This window comes from Gordionus sp. m RMFG-2023, chromosome 1 (assembly GCF_954871325.1).
Source record: "Gordionus sp. m RMFG-2023 chromosome 1, tfGorSpeb1-WG-v2, whole genome shotgun sequence".
In the NCBI taxonomy this organism is placed as follows: domain Eukaryota; kingdom Metazoa; phylum Nematomorpha; class Gordioida; order Chordodea; family Parachordodidae; genus Gordionus; species Gordionus sp. m RMFG-2023.
In genome coordinates, this window is record NC_088775.1 from 67,441,098 (window position 1) to 67,459,547 (window position 18,450).

At 26.2% G+C, this 18,450-nt stretch overlaps 1 protein-coding gene across 4 annotated transcripts in view; it reads left to right on the top strand.

Moving 5' to 3' along the window:
- The first annotated feature begins 1,164 nt into the window (after nucleotides 1–1,164).
- LOC135931506 (uncharacterized) overlaps nucleotides 1,165–18,450 on the top strand; it is a 106,431-nt gene continuing 89,145 nt past the window's right edge. For all 4 annotated transcript variants that reach the window (XM_065468673.1, XM_065468671.1, XM_065468672.1 and 1 more), the window contains exon 1: nucleotides 1,165–1,259. The gene's annotated coding sequence lies outside the window, so the exon portion shown is untranslated. The remainder of the gene's footprint in view (nucleotides 1,260–18,450) is intronic.

The window sequence follows — 18,450 nt, forward strand, 5'->3', positions numbered from 1 at the left end:
CATCAAAAATTAAAAGAATAAAATATAGCATAATATCAATACCTTTTCTGTTTTAATATCCTAATCTTATCTTATCTAGCACATTGGTCACAGACCTGCTCAAAGTGAGAGAACATGTATTATATGGATTGTTACAAAACAAATTTATAGCAAATAATATTTATTAATTTTATAAAATAAAATCGCATTTTTTAATAATTCAAAAAATATTTTATATTATTTTTCTTCTAATTACAATTCATAAATAATATATAAAATAAATATTTAATAAAAAAATATGTATCACGCCGCCACGCCGCCGATATTTTACATCGGCGGCGGCGTATTTGACCGGCGGCGCACATGTCTACCCATAACCAATCAATGCAGGATAATATTCTAATGATTAAAACTAATAATCGATAATATAATGAACCCGCGAATAATATAAATAATTATCGATTGACATGAAAGTCAAAATAATCACCAAAACGTCAATCATGACAATAAATAGCACACAAAAGAAAAGATTTGCCATGTAAAGGATTTAAATCATCTTTTTTATTAATTTAAATTTAATTATTGTCATTTTGAATTTTTTTAAAACCTTTTATCAACATAGCATTTATTTAATGGCAATTTTTTACTTCAGATTAAATTTGTAATTAAAACTGTAATTCCTTTGAATTCTCATATATGAATAAATTGTAATACTTTATTTCTTATTTTTCAAATTTTTTCGCTGTACTGATTACTTACCTTATCTGAATAAGGTATTAAATATATTTATTAAATAAAGAAAAGAACCTCAAATTGACTTGTGTTTACAACCATAGAGACGCGTCTTTATTTATTATGGCCAAAGCCGCCCTTATTTATTGACATAGAACTGACCAGCTGCCGAATGAGATAACGACGCTCATTCCATACCAATCTTTACAAATTAGAGATGGAACAGTATCTCTAAAATATTGTATTGATATTGTTATTGTAAACCATAGAAAATTGTTATTCTTGCTAATTTTAATTAGGAATAATTTATTAAACTACCATATCCCACTAATTATTATCGAATTCATATTCATTAATTTTTGGTAAGCTAATATTGTCATTAAAAAAAAAATAATATCAATATATTTTTTCTTATAATTTTTTATCTTAGACCCAGAGCACAAAAATGTTACTCACAGATCATGTGATTTAATTTCCATATTCTTTGTCGCCGAAACCGTTATTCGTTATTCTTTTATGAACTCTATTTTATTCTTATTCTCAATCATGTAAAAAATTATGTACTCTTTTCCTATAATTAAACTTATTTAAATGATATAAAGCATTTTTACTTTATCTTTTTAATTTTATTAATCATACAAAAAGATCTTTGCTTATTTAAAATGCTAAAAATATTTATTGTTTTATTTACAACTATTTCTTTTAATTTTATTAATATTTTTAAGTTTATAATATTTAATAATTGATATCTCATATTTTTTGTTTGTTTGTAATATTTATGTATGTTCCTTTTAACATATTTATCCATTTTAAATTTTGTGTTTATTTTGACTATAAATTGAAACTAACAATGTTTATTTATTTATTATATTGATAACACCTATGCTTATGCACATACTGTCCTCTAATAAAATGGAGCATGATTTGAGTTGATTTTTAACTATGGCTAACAAAATATTTTATCTAGAAAAATATTATCTAAGCATCAACATTTGGCCAATATATGTCCAAATCTTTCTGCCATCTATAAGCAAATCGTAAGGCTATCATAATCTTTTTCTGGATAAAATATTGAGGGTAGCCATTTTTAAATATTGGCTTAAATCAAGCCATTTAACAAACTAATAAAATGAATACATTTGTAAAAACAACTCCTTCAGGAATGATAAATAAATTTTATGCAATTTTTGACTTAATAACAAAAAAAGGATTGTAATTTAAAAATTCCTAAATTTTTTTCAAATTATTTTATTAATTCCTACAATGACTTTAATATTTGCATTTAATTAGAATTTAAAATTCCTAATGATTTTATTCAAATTATTTGAATAATTTTTATAATTCAGGACAGATTTAGGCAAAATTTGCTTTTATTTTATATTTTAGACTTTATATAAAATTTATTTAATGTATATTGCTTTAAAATTTAGTTCTTATTGATTTATTCCCAATAAAAAACTTAGTATTTTTCAAGTGATAATAGAGCCCTGTATTCAAGTTTTACTGATCCAGAATTTTTTTTGACTGACACTGATCTGATACCCTTAATCATACATTCGGATCCTATCTGACCCAAATTTTATATTAGGAATAGGTCCGATTCAATAGTTTATAATTAGGACTGTTGAAAAAGTTTGATATTTAAACAAAATTTGAAATATTATAAGTGTTCAAGGGAAATAAAATTTTGATCTAAAGATAATATTTAAAATATAAAAAGATTAGGAAAACAAAAAATTTGATTATTTTGTTAAAAACCAAATCTGACTGGTTCGAAGTATAATTTTAAAATTAAGGTCCAATCTGAAGTCTAAGGTAATGACTATTTACATCTTATGACCTTCTCAAGTTTGGTTGGATCAGTTCATGCAGTACCCTAAATGATAGCTAGGATTTAAAGAAGTAAAATAATTATTTTAAAAACAATAGAAAATTTAAAATTTTGCTCTATTTACATACACGTTCCAACAAGATACCTGCCCTTACCATAAAAGTATCCACAGAGTGCATTCATAACATTTTATTATGTTTGGCTGGCCTCCTTTTTGAATATATATTTAATGGATTCTTACTGTGCTATACTTCCTTATCATCCAACTAAAATTTGATAAGATCGAGATAACCAATGTTTATTTATAATATTTAATTAAAAAATAGTCATTTTCGTTAAGCATCTGTGGTCTAGTTAGTTGAATGTGTGTATCTCAATCTGATTGCTATGGGATTGAAAACAAAAATCATGTTCTTTTCTGAAGCCAATTAGGTGGTCCCTTCCTAGGGTTGGGTGGGAAACGAACGCCAAAGCAAGAAGATTCTGTCCCTTAAATATATGCTTTATTGCATTTTAAAATTAGACGTTGTTTATCAAATTTGGCTGTTAGTAAAATTGCTGTATGTTGAATATGCTATGCTATATTTATTTATCATTAACCTCTGTGAGTACCTGTGTATTTCCAATATCTATTTTTTCATCACTATAGTGCAAGTAATTTTCTTGCCATATCCTATAAGTATCTATTTGGCCTAGCCCATATATTTTAAAAATTGTTAGGTCCATTCTAGAATAATGTTTATTAAGGCATTTTAAACATTTTTACAACTTCAGCTCGTACAGGTTAATAAAAAATTAGAATAATTTGTCAAAAGCTCTCATTGAGGCGCTAGTTATTTATTTATGTTTTCAAGGCTGAGATATCTATAAAAAAACCCAAGGCTAGGAGGTGTTAGTTTTTGGCAAAAAATTAGTAGCAAATAGCCAACCATAATAACGAGCAACTTTTTAATTAGCTCAAAAATTCAGTACAAATATTATTTTTTACTTAATTATTTCTTTATTTGAATAAATGTATATTTATTTATATTATATTTTTTAATTTTATTAACCGAGTATTCAGATCAAACTTTTATCTCTTCACTTTTGTATTTATTTTTGAAAATTTGCACTTCATTTTTTCCCAGAATCAAGGTTATAAAATTATTATTGAATCTACATTAAAATGATTTTGTACTTATTTAAATTTAGTAGTTAAAACTTACGAAATAGTAACGTGTATTTTTTTAGAAGAAATTAAGGAATACAATGGTGGCCAGATTTGTTGGGAAACATTCCCATATATTTTAATTTATTTGAAAATAAAATTATTTGACTTGCAAAAATTGTTAAAATAACATATTTATATATATTCTTATTAATTTTCACAAGATGAATAATTTTATTTACAAACGAAATTAAAAAATATGGAAATGTTTTGAAATAAATCTGCACAACATTGTATGGCATTCTTTTTTTTGCAAAATAACTAGAAAAATAAGACATTTTAAAAGATTGACCCCATTTAGCCTATTTTTACCCAAACCCAACTATACTTATAGCCTAAAAAATAACGCATGTTATTATTCCCGATCTGTGCGGTAATTGTATTATTTTTTAATATTATCGTTAAACCTAAATAAAACTGATTATATTTTTTTTTCGTTTTTTCTTCAAAATATTGAATTACAATCGTAATTAAGCTTCAAGCCACTTAATATTAAAGCAAAATCAGCTGTGTGGTTTTTTTAAATATTATTTTATATTTTATAAAATTCAGTAGACTGGTAAACAATACCATATTTTTATTACTTTATATATCTTTTGTGTGTTACTTACATTACCAAATATTTAGTGCACTAAAAAAATGTAAATATTATTGTTATTATATTACATAATATAATGTAAAATGTCTAACATCGTAGTAAAATAATTTTAAGGCCATATTATTTTACATTTGCATATCTAAAAATATAATATGCATAGAGCGAATAGTTTTTGCTTTTAAAAAAACAATGGGATTTACAATATATATGCATATATTTTATAAATTGGATTTTGCCCTGGCCTCATATAACTCATTAACACTGAAGACTAAAGATTTAATCGACCTATTTGACAAAATTCCAGAATGTCTGTGACCACCGTTATACCATTATAAACCGTTATAAATATCAGAACCGTAACCGAGCCGATATAATTATTTTTTGAAGGAGTAAAAAGAATCATAAAAAAGGTTAAACCGGTTCAGTTTTTATATTTTAGGAATCAAAAAAATTTGAATATCCAGAATTATATAAACTTTCTCTTATAGTACTGATGGTTCCCGCAACACAAGTTTCTGTAGAAAGAGCCTTTTCGGGGCTAAAATTTGTGTTATCGTCACAACAAACAAATATGAATACATTTATATTAGAAAATATATTACTTATAATATATTTAAAAATTAGTTATTTTGAATCTTATATATTTTTTTTATATATAATTCATAGATGCTTATAATAATAAATTAGATGATGGTGTTGCTTCAATAAAAAAATTTCTACCCATAATGAACCATTATGAACCTTTATACTTGCTGAACCGAACCTTTGTTTTTTCTTAAGAACCGTAACCAAAATGTAACCATTATAATTTTTTACATACTGAACCGTTATAAATAACGGTTCGGGTCCCTGCAAAAAAATACATAGGCAAAATACTCAATTTTTATAATAACATTTTTAAAAAAATCGATTGACTACTATTATTCCACTCTACTCTGAATAATTAAAGACAGAGTATTTAGAACGGTGTATTTTCTATGGGTGTTTTTTTATCAGGTGAAAAGGTTTGTTAGAAAGTTCCTTTATCAGTTAAAAAAAAATTAAGAATGATTTTTCATAGTTACCTAACTAGCGCAAGGAAGAAATATTTCAATGTCCTAATATTTTTGGCATTTTCTATGGAAAAGTCTATGCACGTATAGTGCAAGGTAAGGGTTATTTTATTGGGATGTTGACATAATATTCGCCTTTGTTAAGACATTGCGGATGATGAAGTTTATTGCTGTATGTCGATCTGTAGAGTATCTGCAGTGCAACGGGTTGTCAGTTGACTCCATGAACCTACCACAAAGAGTTCGGACGTGGTCATTATATTTAAGATTTAACTTAATTTTTATTTTAAACTTATTGATTAAAAAAATTTTCTAAGCAATCCGGAAATATTTTAAAATCTAATTTTATTTTTTACAAGTAATATTAGAGAAGTACCCTTGATATTTATTTTCCACTAATAGCTGATCGATTGTACTTTTTTTCGGGTATCCGGCGTAATCCGGTACCACATCTAAATAATATTTTATATTAAATTAATAAAAGTGTAAATTTAAATTTTATTGTTTGTTATGACTTTATTTTTTATTTTACAGTCGTCATCTCATAATTAGAAAAATTTTTTTTTTCTAGCTTACTGCATATTAAAGGTTAATGGTCCAGTTTTCTTTAGGCTACCCTTTGTATCGAACCAAGATTTGAGCTTTAGAACCGGTTCTGTGATTGGGTCCTTGCAATAAATCTTTTAGATTTCTGGATTTATAGAAAGATTATATATGATCTTTTTTATTAAACAATTCAATCGACTTGAGTTTTTTTGAGTTGAGTTGTCAACCATTATTTATTCCAAAGCAGGTGACTTATTAACAAAGCTAAATATCGTTATCACGCTAGATAATAATATCTAGAGCCCTGATCCTGAACTCGGGTCTCATTCCGACAAATATCTTTTAGGATCCGGCCGGACTTGAACCTTGATTTTAAATTTTATTTCGCATCACATCAAAATACATTTAATTATCTAATGTTTTTTTAAAAGTTATTTATAAAAAAATCCCCAAATTGTTTATTATCTTTAAGAGCTTATAATTTTTCCGATTTTATTGGGATATTGTGTTAAACAGTTTAATTTAAAAAAATTGATTTATATCATCTGATCGGTTGGACAAAAATTTTTAAATTTTTTCTCGGATCGAATCTGAAAAAATAGATCCGACGCAGTGTTCTGATTTAATCTATCATGTCCATGTGTAATGGGTAGTGTTGTTTATCTTTTGGCAAAATATCAGGCTTAGATAATATTTTTTATGTAAATTTGATTTATCTATTTTTTAAAAAAATTGGCTAAATTGAGGTGATTAAAAAAAAAATAATTAGTAGAAATGTTTAATCCAGGTTTCATAATGTAAAAATCTGTTTGGACTACTGTCCTTTTTCGTTTTTATATTGTGGTTTACCCTTAGGGTTAGTCTTTGAATATTGACTCCAGACCAATCTAAACCGAACCACGACCTTCACTAGTTTTAAACTTAAAAAATTATATTATATTCATTATTTTTAAAAACTTAATTAAGAAAGAAAGAAATAATATTTGCTTTTTAAAAATATATTATGACATATCTTCATTTTTTGGAGGGTTAATGGATTTTTTGGTAAATTTTTTTATTAGTTTATATGAATATCATTAAGTAGCATCCAAAAAAAATCTTTATAAACCAATAACATACAATAGAATTTCTTTTTAAAAGAAAAATTAAGTATTCAGAAATAATGAAATTTTTTTCTAAAACACCGCTGAATATTAAAATATTATAGCTTGAATGCATGCGGCTGTCACTTTACAAAATTTTTTTTATGCCCATTTTACTAAAAAGTTTAATTTAAAGCTGGGATCAATTTGCCCGACTAATAATATTTTACATCAATTATTGCATACAGCAACAATTCAACAAATAAAAAAAGGCTTTTATAAAAATAAAATTTAATTAGATTTTTTTTTCCAAAAAATAAATCTGGAGAAAAAACCTGATAAAATCAATTAAAAAATCAAATTGTCAAAAGACACCAAAATAAATATTTGATATTTTATGCAAAAATAAATAGTAGTAAATTTTTGATAACAATTGTCTCTTATTATTGGGACGCTGTTTCTGTTGATTTATAACATTTTTTAAAAAATAAATCGGGGTCGGCCCATTTAAAAAAAACCACGGCCCTGATTTAGAAAAAAAGTTTTAAATAGTACATATTCATTTCAATTTTTTGGCAAATGGTTTTAATTATTTTTGGCCTAAAATAAAATATTGTGTACACTACTGGGCGCGTTTAATATTTATTTACTGCCCGTAATTCCAATTTCTATTTTAAACTACAAAATACACCCAAATTATAAAAATTACGAAATTTAAAAAATTCCGAGTCGGGTCATAAAATGCAAAAAATAATACATTTGGGTCGGCTTCAAAATTAAAAAATGCGGGCTTATAATTTTCATCACCTTAATAGATGTCTGATATGATATGTTCTATTTTTACAAATAATTGACAAATTATCAAAATCGATGATTGACCTATTTAATTGATTTATCTTTGAAAATAATGCCCCCCCCCCCATCATTATAATAATTATTGGTGATATCAGTAGAATGAGATTAATTGATATAAAATAGCGACGACATAAAATGTTATTAAAAAAATCAATATTTTTTATCGTCTTTTGGTTTGGGACTACAGAATCCAAAATATCAATATTTTAATTTTCGCATTTGTTAAAGTTTGTTTGTGGCTTTTTAAAAAAAAATTTTTTAATGGAAGATGTAAAATTTATTATATAAAAAATGTCCTTTCAATTAGACATACACAACATAAAATTATATCACCATTATAATTTAAATTTTTTGGGGGAAAGTGTTTTATCTATATTAACAATTATAAATAAATATAAAAAATGATATTATGATTGATTGTATTTTATTTTATATATCTATCGAATGTCATCTTTTTATATATGATATTAAAAAATGAGTTTAAACAAAACTTACCCACTCGCATCAAATATAATTTTCCTACAAAATATTATAACATTCCATATTTCCTCTTCATTTATTAGATGGTGAATAAAGTAGTGCCGTAATGTAAGGAAGGAGGGGATCGATTCATATATAAAGGATTTTGAAAAATGATTGCGAATAAAATAAATTAATCATTTCAAATATGTAGGGAGGCATGTTGCATACAAGAGACCTGCAGAGAAATTTTAGGCACAACCGAGTTTTTTTACACACGGCCTGAATTTTTTAAACGTTTATTCTGGCTATATTTTATAAATTATTTGCAAAGAAAATCGTCTCGTGATTTGTAAAATGTGATACCTCAATAAACAGCCTAAAATGTGCAATAGGTAATATTTGTACTAATGCTTTAGAAAAACTCATCCTTTCGCGTTCGTCGTTCATTAACTAAAATCAAAGGGGAAGAGAAAAACAATTAGATTCGGTTATCTTAGATTTTATTAAGAATTTTGGGTTTTAACCTTTTTATAAAAATATTTTCTAAAAATTTTGATTTTAAAAAGGTATTAACTTACTAATCATCCCTTCAAATTATTGTTTATGGGCATTGGCGTACGCAGCGGGGGGAGGGGGCAGGTGGACAAATCCCCCCCCCCCCCCCCCTCACAAAAGCCAAAAAATGCAGATGCCGGATATATTTTTCAAAAATATTAATGTTTATAATAATTTATATTTATGACTATCTCATATTATATATATATTTAATTACATTTATTTATCACATTCATCTATTAAGTTATTTTTATAATTAATTTTGATTTCAAGTTTTCATTGGCGTAATATTTACCATTTATTTTCAAATTTCTAGTGGCGTAATATTTATCTACCATCTTTATATTTCTAGTCAAAAAATAATTTTTCAGAAACTCCTTGTCCAACAGGGAGAAAGAAAGTGCAAGCTTGTCCAACGAGAGGGAGTCTCCGCCATCAAGCAGTAACAGATTTTATGGAGTTAGAAGAACCGATTATTAATGCTATTACTGAAATATCACAATGGCCTGAAAGAAATATTTCCTCAGAAGCAAGAAAAAATTATTGGATTCAATACTTATTTCAATTTTTTTTTCTCATTAGAATGTATTATTTAATTATACAACTATTTTACGTATTACTTTTCAAAAACATGGCATTGACTTGATTAAGAAGATGAGAATAGTGGAGAGCATTTTATTAGAACTCAAGGAAATTAGGGCTAATGTTGATGAAGAATTTCAATTTATATGTTATTGTTGAGTCAAAAGGAGAGCTATAAGTGTTTAATATTTGTCTCACTCGATTTGCAGCTAGGCAAGCTCATCGTCAAAACATTAGTATAAGATCAATAGAAAAGTATTATAAAACTATAATCCAAATAAATGAATGGTTTTTAATTCATCATGCAGCACTTACCAATCTGCAGATATTACTTCCACAAAAGCCTTCCCAATCTTTTTCAGATGGTGATAGAAATAAAATAATATTTGTTTGATGCCTTATTAGCTGAATAATTATGTTTAAAAGATTAACTAAGATATAGTTCCAAAAAATGCTATGGATGCTTTGTATAATTTCAAACACTTTTTAGATTTTATTCCCAATGTATTAAAATGATTATATATATATATTAGCAACTCTTCCTATTAGTAAACTGAGAACATTCTCTTTTTTAAGAAGATTCACAGAGGCCTGCAGAGATACAATTTGCAGGGCACGGCCTGGATTTTTTTTCAAAATTTTTTTTCGGCCTGGCCCTGGTTTTTTTTAAAAAAAAATTTTCAGGTCGGCCCAGCTTTTTCTAAATTAAAATTTTTAGGCCCGACCCGGATATTTTTAAATAAATTATATTTATTTTTGATTTTTATAGCTAATTTCAAATATTTAGTTTTAAAATATATAGCCGGGCCCGGGTGTTTTTTTAAAAAAAGAATTTCGACCTGGCCCGGGTGTATTTAAAAATTAAAATACGGTCCGGCCCGGAAACCGGGCCTGCAGTTCTCTGAAAACATACCTAAGAAGTACAACTTCTGAAAGTGGATTGAATGGTTTGGATCTTTTAAATATTTATAGGCATTTGACACCAAGCAAGGATGAGTAATTGAAAAATTATCTCAATCCCAACGAAGATTGGATTTTACATTGTAAATATAATACAAAATACAATTATTCCTAAGAAACTTTTTGTGTATTAATATTTATATTTCCAACATTAAAATTTTTTACTTTGGCTCAAAAAATTCAAATTTCTATTTTGGGTCATTTAAGTGATTCATATGGTGGTTATATTCACTTTATATTTTTTAATTCACATTTATTTTATAGTTTTTTATGTGTCTGTTTATATATATAATTTTTTTATATCATATAATTTAAAATTGTGTATTAGAAATAGTTATTAGTCCTAATAAATTTATGCTTGATATTATTAAATAACAATAATATTTCTTAAAAAAATTTATTCCCCCCCCCCTTCCACAGACCAAATTCCTGCTTACGCGCCTGTTTATGGGGGATTATTATTTACCTAAAATGATATTTACGAAAAAAGGCAAAGGGGAATTTTCTCTGGCTACTCCTATGAACTTACCATGCGGGTCCAGTGAACCCTTTATGTATAATAATATTTTTTTTACTTTATATAAATTTTTACAATATAGGCAGAATATAATTGAATGATCATTATTTACTTATGTTTTTCTGTCTTTTATAGTAGAACTAGGGCATATTGTACAGTTCACCTTTTTATTTGAATATTTTTGGATTCTGGATGCCAGACCCTTATAAACGGAGACCCTAGTTTGTTTTTTATGATTTTGAGCTTAAGCAAATTGAGGGGGAAGGATTAAAAAAAACCGCCGAATTTATTTTCGCTTCGTGTCCTAGTCTTAGTATGGCACTGTGGAGCCATGTCTAGTACCAATTAGTGTCCGAGTTACATTTTTTAATTAAATGGCATTTATTTCACATTATTTGGTATGTAAATTTTTTCTTCTTTATTCGACTATTAATGGCATTCGAAAAAACAACAGAAATGATGACACTTGATAATTAATTATATTCTCGGGGTTGAATTTTATGAATGATATTTTTACTTTTAGTTATTTTTCTACTTTCTGAAAATAAGTTTGAATCCAATTTTTTATTTCCATCACAAAGAATCCTATTTAATCTATATACTCGATAATTTTTTTAGGTACATCTAGAGAATCTTCAGAACCTTTGAAGTGGTGATATTACACCTCATTCAGCTCATTTTTATAGGTTGAATCATGGTAACATTCAGAATCGCTGTCATCCTGAAGAATTGTATTGATTATTCAGAATATTTAACTAAAAAATTATTATATAAATAATTTATACTAATTTTTGTGGATAAATTAAATTTAGGCAAGGAGAATCGGTATATTTCTAGCTTATCAATGTGATAACAAATTTTTATTGCAAAAATTTCAAAAGATTTTTCATTATATTTTCAATGACACAGCAGATTGCAAAATGTTAGAGAAAATATTGTTATATATTTTTATCACGTCTTGTGGAGCTGTATCCAAGACCATTCGAGTTTAAAATCGGATATATATATTTATAAAATATTTTAAAATAACCATTTTAAATTAGAGTAAAAGAAGTAGACAATAGTCAGAAATAAAAGCATGCTGAAAAAATTTGAAGGAAACAGCTGACAATTTTTTAAAATAGAAATTTTATTTTTTAAAATTGAATGAACGTTAAAAAAACAAAGGCGTTCGTAAAAAAAATGCGCTCACGCTCAAAATTTTTTAAAATACATGGGTATACTTCTCCTTTTAAACGCTTTTGTTTATAACATTGCAAAATGTAAATAATTGTAATGAATGACTGAATATTCTTATAGTGCGCACAAATTGAACGTTGCAACACAGTGTTACAAAACACATATAAAAAACGTAAACACAGCCATGTTTAAATTGATGCGTTAAGTTTTATTTTTTAATATGAAGCATTTAAATTTAAAACAAAAGCAAAAAATCACTACAAAACATTTCTTGCCTAGCAGGGAAAATAATTCTACTTCAATGGAATCAAAAATTCTTAGAAGACAAATTTAAAATTTATATTGTATTAAATTTATTTATGAAAATATTATATTAAATTATGTTACATATTTATTTTTTATAGACAATTATGTTATTAAATGATATAAATAAATTGAATATTAAGAAAAATTTTATTGATATATCCCTTAATTTCTATTGCATGTTAATTTGGACACTATCCTAGATGTAGCCCATTGAGCTATTTTAAAGCTTGAGGAATGAACCTCAAACTAAAATAATATTAATTCTATTCTCTTACAACATGATACAATTGAAATTTTCATAGAATTTAAGACATATAATTTAATTATTTTATAGTGTAAAAACTATACCTAAATAAGATTTATAAGTTGCTTCTAGAGGTGGGCGCGGGCCGTGAAAATAGGCGTCACGGCGTGAGTGTGAATAAATTTTGAATCCCAAAATTTTCCCCGGGCGTGATCATAAATTTCCCGTGAATCACGGAAATTTTAATTTTTTAAATTGTTTTTTTATAAAAATTTGCAATTTTATAATTATATTATATCTTTTCTTATTTAATTTAGTTCTTTTTTAAAAAAGAATAATTTATGAAAACTAAAAATCTTCCGCATTTTATAAACAACATCCGGTATCATTTAGTTAGTTCTATTTTCTTTTTATGTTTAGGTGTTTTTTGGCGCGAGACTTTATGCAAAATTTTGCTTAAACTTTTTACAGAAAGGTCAGTTATATTTTATTTATAAAGATCTTCAATCTTGCAACAGAAAGTGAAGGATTTTACAAGCTAGGCCAAGAGATAAATGTTGGTGTTACATATGGATAACAAAATATAAAAGTTGTGAACCGGAAAACTCATGAATACTATAGGTCCAAAAATATACCATGAAATAAAATTTAAAATTAAAAGCATGATGAATAATAATTACTTGTCCATAATCATTGATATTTGGACGGGTGACTATAAAAATCTAGGATTTTAAATTAAAAACATTTGTTTTGGTCACAAGGGCAATGGATGAAAAAAACGTTAAAATAAAAGTGTAATCAATTCAATTTTAGGAGAATATAGAGAAGTAGAAAATACTTAAATAAATGTGTTGTGAGTGATAACGGAGCAAATCTTATAAGTGCATTCAAAGATGACGAAATTCTTGCATGTATATGTCATATACAATAATATTATGCATTATATTTTTGACAATTGTTTAACTGAAATAGCCATAAATAAAAATGGTGTAAAAAAAATAGTACAATATTTCAAACAATCTACAGCTAATAGCAAACTAAGTCACACCCTTAAACAAGATGTAATAGCGAGAATAACTAGATGGAACTCTGTATATCATGATACAGAGTTTCTTAAAATCATATTCTGAAATACAGGTGTACTTGTGTAGCAAGCAAGAATTAAATAGATTAGCCACAATTGATATCAGCATCATACGCGGTTAGATAAATTTTTATCAATATTTAAAGAATGCTCGGATAATCTGAGAGCAGATTCTCGTCCCACAATAAATGAAGTTTGTCTATGGAAACAAAAATTAATAAAATTTTGTTTACCTTCTGAACGTGATACAATAATAATCAAAACCTTAAAATACAGAACAAGATTTCTTTTAAAAGATTATTATGCAGCCACTACATAAGGTAAGCTTAATTCTAGATCCGAATTTCAAAAGACTTAAGTTTTTATTAAAAGAAGGAAATGATATATATAAAACAATCTTAAAAATAAATTACATGATATGCATAAGTCAATGCCAACTATCATTTATAACTTTCCTAACTTATCCTAAACTCATAAAAAACCGTATATTCTAAATGGTCAATACCAACTATCACTTTCCTAATTCATCCCACACTCATAAAAGACCGTATATTCTAAAAAAATTTAGAGAATTTCTAGATGATTCTGATGAAGCATCAACATCACCGATGAAAGCTGTGAGGATGAACCTAAAAGATTCATATAAGATAAATAACAAGACAATATTTTGAAGTTTTGGAAGCAGGAATATTCATTTCTTTTTTGAGAAAATTATCAAGTAAAATTTTGTCAGCTGCAATTTCGGCTTCTAGTGAAAGGTTATTTTCTGTAGCCAATCTCTTATTAGAGGCTAGGCGTACACAATTGAAATAAAAAAAGATGGACATTCTTCTTTTTCTAAACGGGCCTAAAAATTTTTTTTTTTAATATATCCGGGCCGGACCGGGCCTAAGATTGTTAAACCCGGGCCGGGCCGGGCCGGGCCTTAATATTTTTTATAAAAATTTTTACATTATGAGTTAATAGTTATAAAATTATATTATATTACAGTTATGATTAAAATAATATATTGGGTGATAGTTAACACTACCTAACACCCTCAGATCGATCTAATTATTAATTTTCTGCAAATTTATTCAAAGTATTAATATATTTTTTTATAATTCATATCCAAATTTTTACAACATATTTTACCAAAACAATCAAATAAAGGAATATCTTAAATAAGCCCCAATATTCAAGTATTATTAATATATTTTTTTATAATTCATATCTAAATTTTTAGAATATATTTTACCAAAACAATCAAATAAAGGAATATCACTTCTTGAAGTTTGTAATACCTTTCAAAGCGAAAAAGGAGAAATAAAATTGATTTTACTTAATATAAAGCATTTTTTAATTGAAAAATTTGTTTTACACAAGTATCATTTTATTTCTCTTTTTCTCTGTCCCAAATTCAAGCAATTACGTATGTAGTCAGGGACAGATCGCATGACGGAAAACTATATAAAAGATTATATCAAATTACAAGAGGCTCAGGAAGTAAATGAAATACCATCGACCAGTCAAATTACGACTGTTGTTAAACAAACTGAATCGTTTTATGACAAATGGGGCGATGGTAATTCTGGTAATATGTCAATACCCGATGATGAATATTATAATTACATAAATAAAAAAATAGATGAAACATTTAAGGTGGATAATTTGTTAGAGTGGTGGGCGGCTCATCAAAGCGAATTTCCAATTTTAGAAAAATTGGCAATTCCTGCTTCAAGTGCAAGCTGTGAGCGGAATTTACCACTACTGGAAGAATTCTTGAAGAAAGAAGAAGTAATCTTCAACCTGAAAAGGTAGATATGCTTCTCTTTCTTCGTTAATTTGTGAATTTTTAATATCTTTCTTGAGTATAGGGTTTCGTCAATCATGTTGGTTTTTTACTTTGAAAACTGTCAAATATTTATTGCATTTATTATATTTACCTTGAGTCATGAAAGTTTTTAATCCAACATTTTTCATTATTCTTTTTTACAATATTATATAATACAATTATCTTCTTTTGTTAAAAATTTATATTATAAAATAAATTATATTGATATTGTGCAATTAGATTATATTTTCAAAATACTATTTATTATACATGCATTTTTTTTAAATAGCGATTTATTTTTATTTAATAAATTAAATAGTAAATTAAATACAATATATTATATTCTCAAAATATTTTCCATTTTTATAAATTAAATATTAGTTTTATTTTTTTTAAATGCAATATAAAATATAGTATATGCTCAAAATATTATTACCATTTTTATGAATATTAGTTTTATTTTTATAAATGCAATATAAAATATAGTATATGCTCAAAAAATCCATTTTTATAAATAACAGTTTTATAATTTTTATAAAATCAATATAATATTCTCAAAATATTAGCTTTTTACATGTATTTTTTAAATAATAAGCGATAATACTCGCTGAAAAATATGGTAAAATACCTCATAGGTGAATTTTTGTATATACCAGGTCGAATATAATTTTAAAAAATTCCGAGCCGGGCCTGAAATTTTTTTTTTTAAAAATATCCTGGCCGGGCCTTAATTTTTTAAATCCGGGCCGGGCCGTAAAAATTTTTTTTTAAAATATCCGGATAGGCGGGCCTTAAATTTTTAAATCCGGGCCGGGCCGGGCTTAAAAAATTTAAAACCGGGCCGGGCCGTGCAAATGGTACCTCTGCAGGTCTCTGATTTTTGTTATTAATATGGATTATGAAATTAAGATAAATAGAATGAATTCAAAAAAGTGTGAAATTATAGCAATAGTTTTGAAAAATTTAAAAACACCATGAATTTTCGGGCGTGAATCAAAATATTGCTTGTCGTGAGCGGGCGGGTTAGGACGAAAATTTTTTAGAGGTAAGCGTGAATTTTTTTGCCACCGTGAGCGGGCGGGCCGTGAATAAAAAATTAGGCCCGCGCCCACCTCTAGTTGCTTCTATAAATAGATCTTCATTATCAACCATAGTAATTAAATGATATAACTAAATTAATTGAATATTAAGAAAAATTTAATTACTATATCCCTTAATTTAAATGTTTATTTGATCACTAATATAATTTGAAATTAAATTCATTTAACTTATATTAAATATGAAAATAAAGACATATATAAATATATAAAAAGTTTATTAAAAGAATATAATGTCAATATAAAAATTAATATAAAATACATAATATATTTTTATAATAAATAAATAATTTATTGAATGCTATTAAATATGTCAATGCAGATTCATTTGTAGGTGTTGGTAAGGTACCATTTGTCTTCAGATAGTGTAGAAATTTTAAAACTTTCCAAGTAGTTATTATCAACCTACCAATAAAATAAATAACATGAATATTTAATTAAGTAAGGTTTTCCTATTTTCTCCTTATTCAGCTGATCCTTGAAGTTTCTCAATCTCTTCTTGAGATAAAAAGGACTGTTATCAAAACCAGGGAATTTCAATACTAATAATTATATTTAATATTCTTATATTTATTCCATAACAATGAAACTTTTTTTATGGTCGTCCAGCATTTCTGCAATCCTTTTGATAATTTCATCGTTCCATGTTCTAAAAATATTATTATATCATTTAAAAATAATTATTCTTACAATTTGGAAGAATTTTATCTCTTCAAAATTTAAAAAGTTTTGAAAAACGCAAGCAAGTTTGTCTTTTAAAAAATAATTTAAAATGAAAATGGATATGTTCTCAATTTGAACGAATGTTTGCAGTTTGAAACGCTGCGTTGCAACGTTCAATTTGTGCGCACTATTAATCATTCAATGATTTTCATTATTTTTTGTGTTTAATAAATTAACGACAAACACAAATAATTCTTACTATCTAATTCAAAACGATTATTGTATATTCACAGTAAACAATCTATAATATATAAAAGCCTTGTCACAAAAATCATGTCACTTTTCATGTCCCACTTTTCATGTCCCACTTTTCATATCACACTTTATAATATATATTCAAAAAATCGTTAATTTTGAAAAGTACCTATGGCCCAATCGGGCAAGACTTCGCTTACAAATCTAGATGGATTATTGGACTTGGGTTCGAAGTCGAACCCCGGCAAATGTTTTTTTTTCTTAATCTGGTAAAAAAATTTTTCTCTTAATCTGACAAAATTAATCAAATAGATACGATTCAAAGTTTGTAGCTATTTTAAAATTCAAACTATTTTCCTGCACAAGATAATTAAATACATTTAGAACTTTATATGCATCAAGTACCAATTCAAGTACGAGATTTATTTAAATACTTTTTTAATTCTTGAATTTATGCATAATTTAAAATTTAAACCATTATATGGGGAATCAGAATTTTCTCTTTTATTTGATGATGGACGAATCAGAAATTTTCCTATCTTATGAGGTATTATTTAAAAATTTATATTTATTTGGGGTTATTCTAAAATTTTCCATTATTTTTATAAAATATGCTAATAAAATATATATTTAGTAATTTTAATTTTATAATCTAAAAATTTATTATTGCTTGATGAGAGTTTTATGTTAAAACCCTTAAGAAGGATCCATTCCACATTGAATTTTATACAACTTTATATCTTTTAATTAGGTAATTTTTATGAATAAGTAAATATTTGCATCTCTCTTATCTTTTCTGAAATCGGCCTTTCTACATGCATTCCATAGCTTTGTATATTTTCTCATAACTT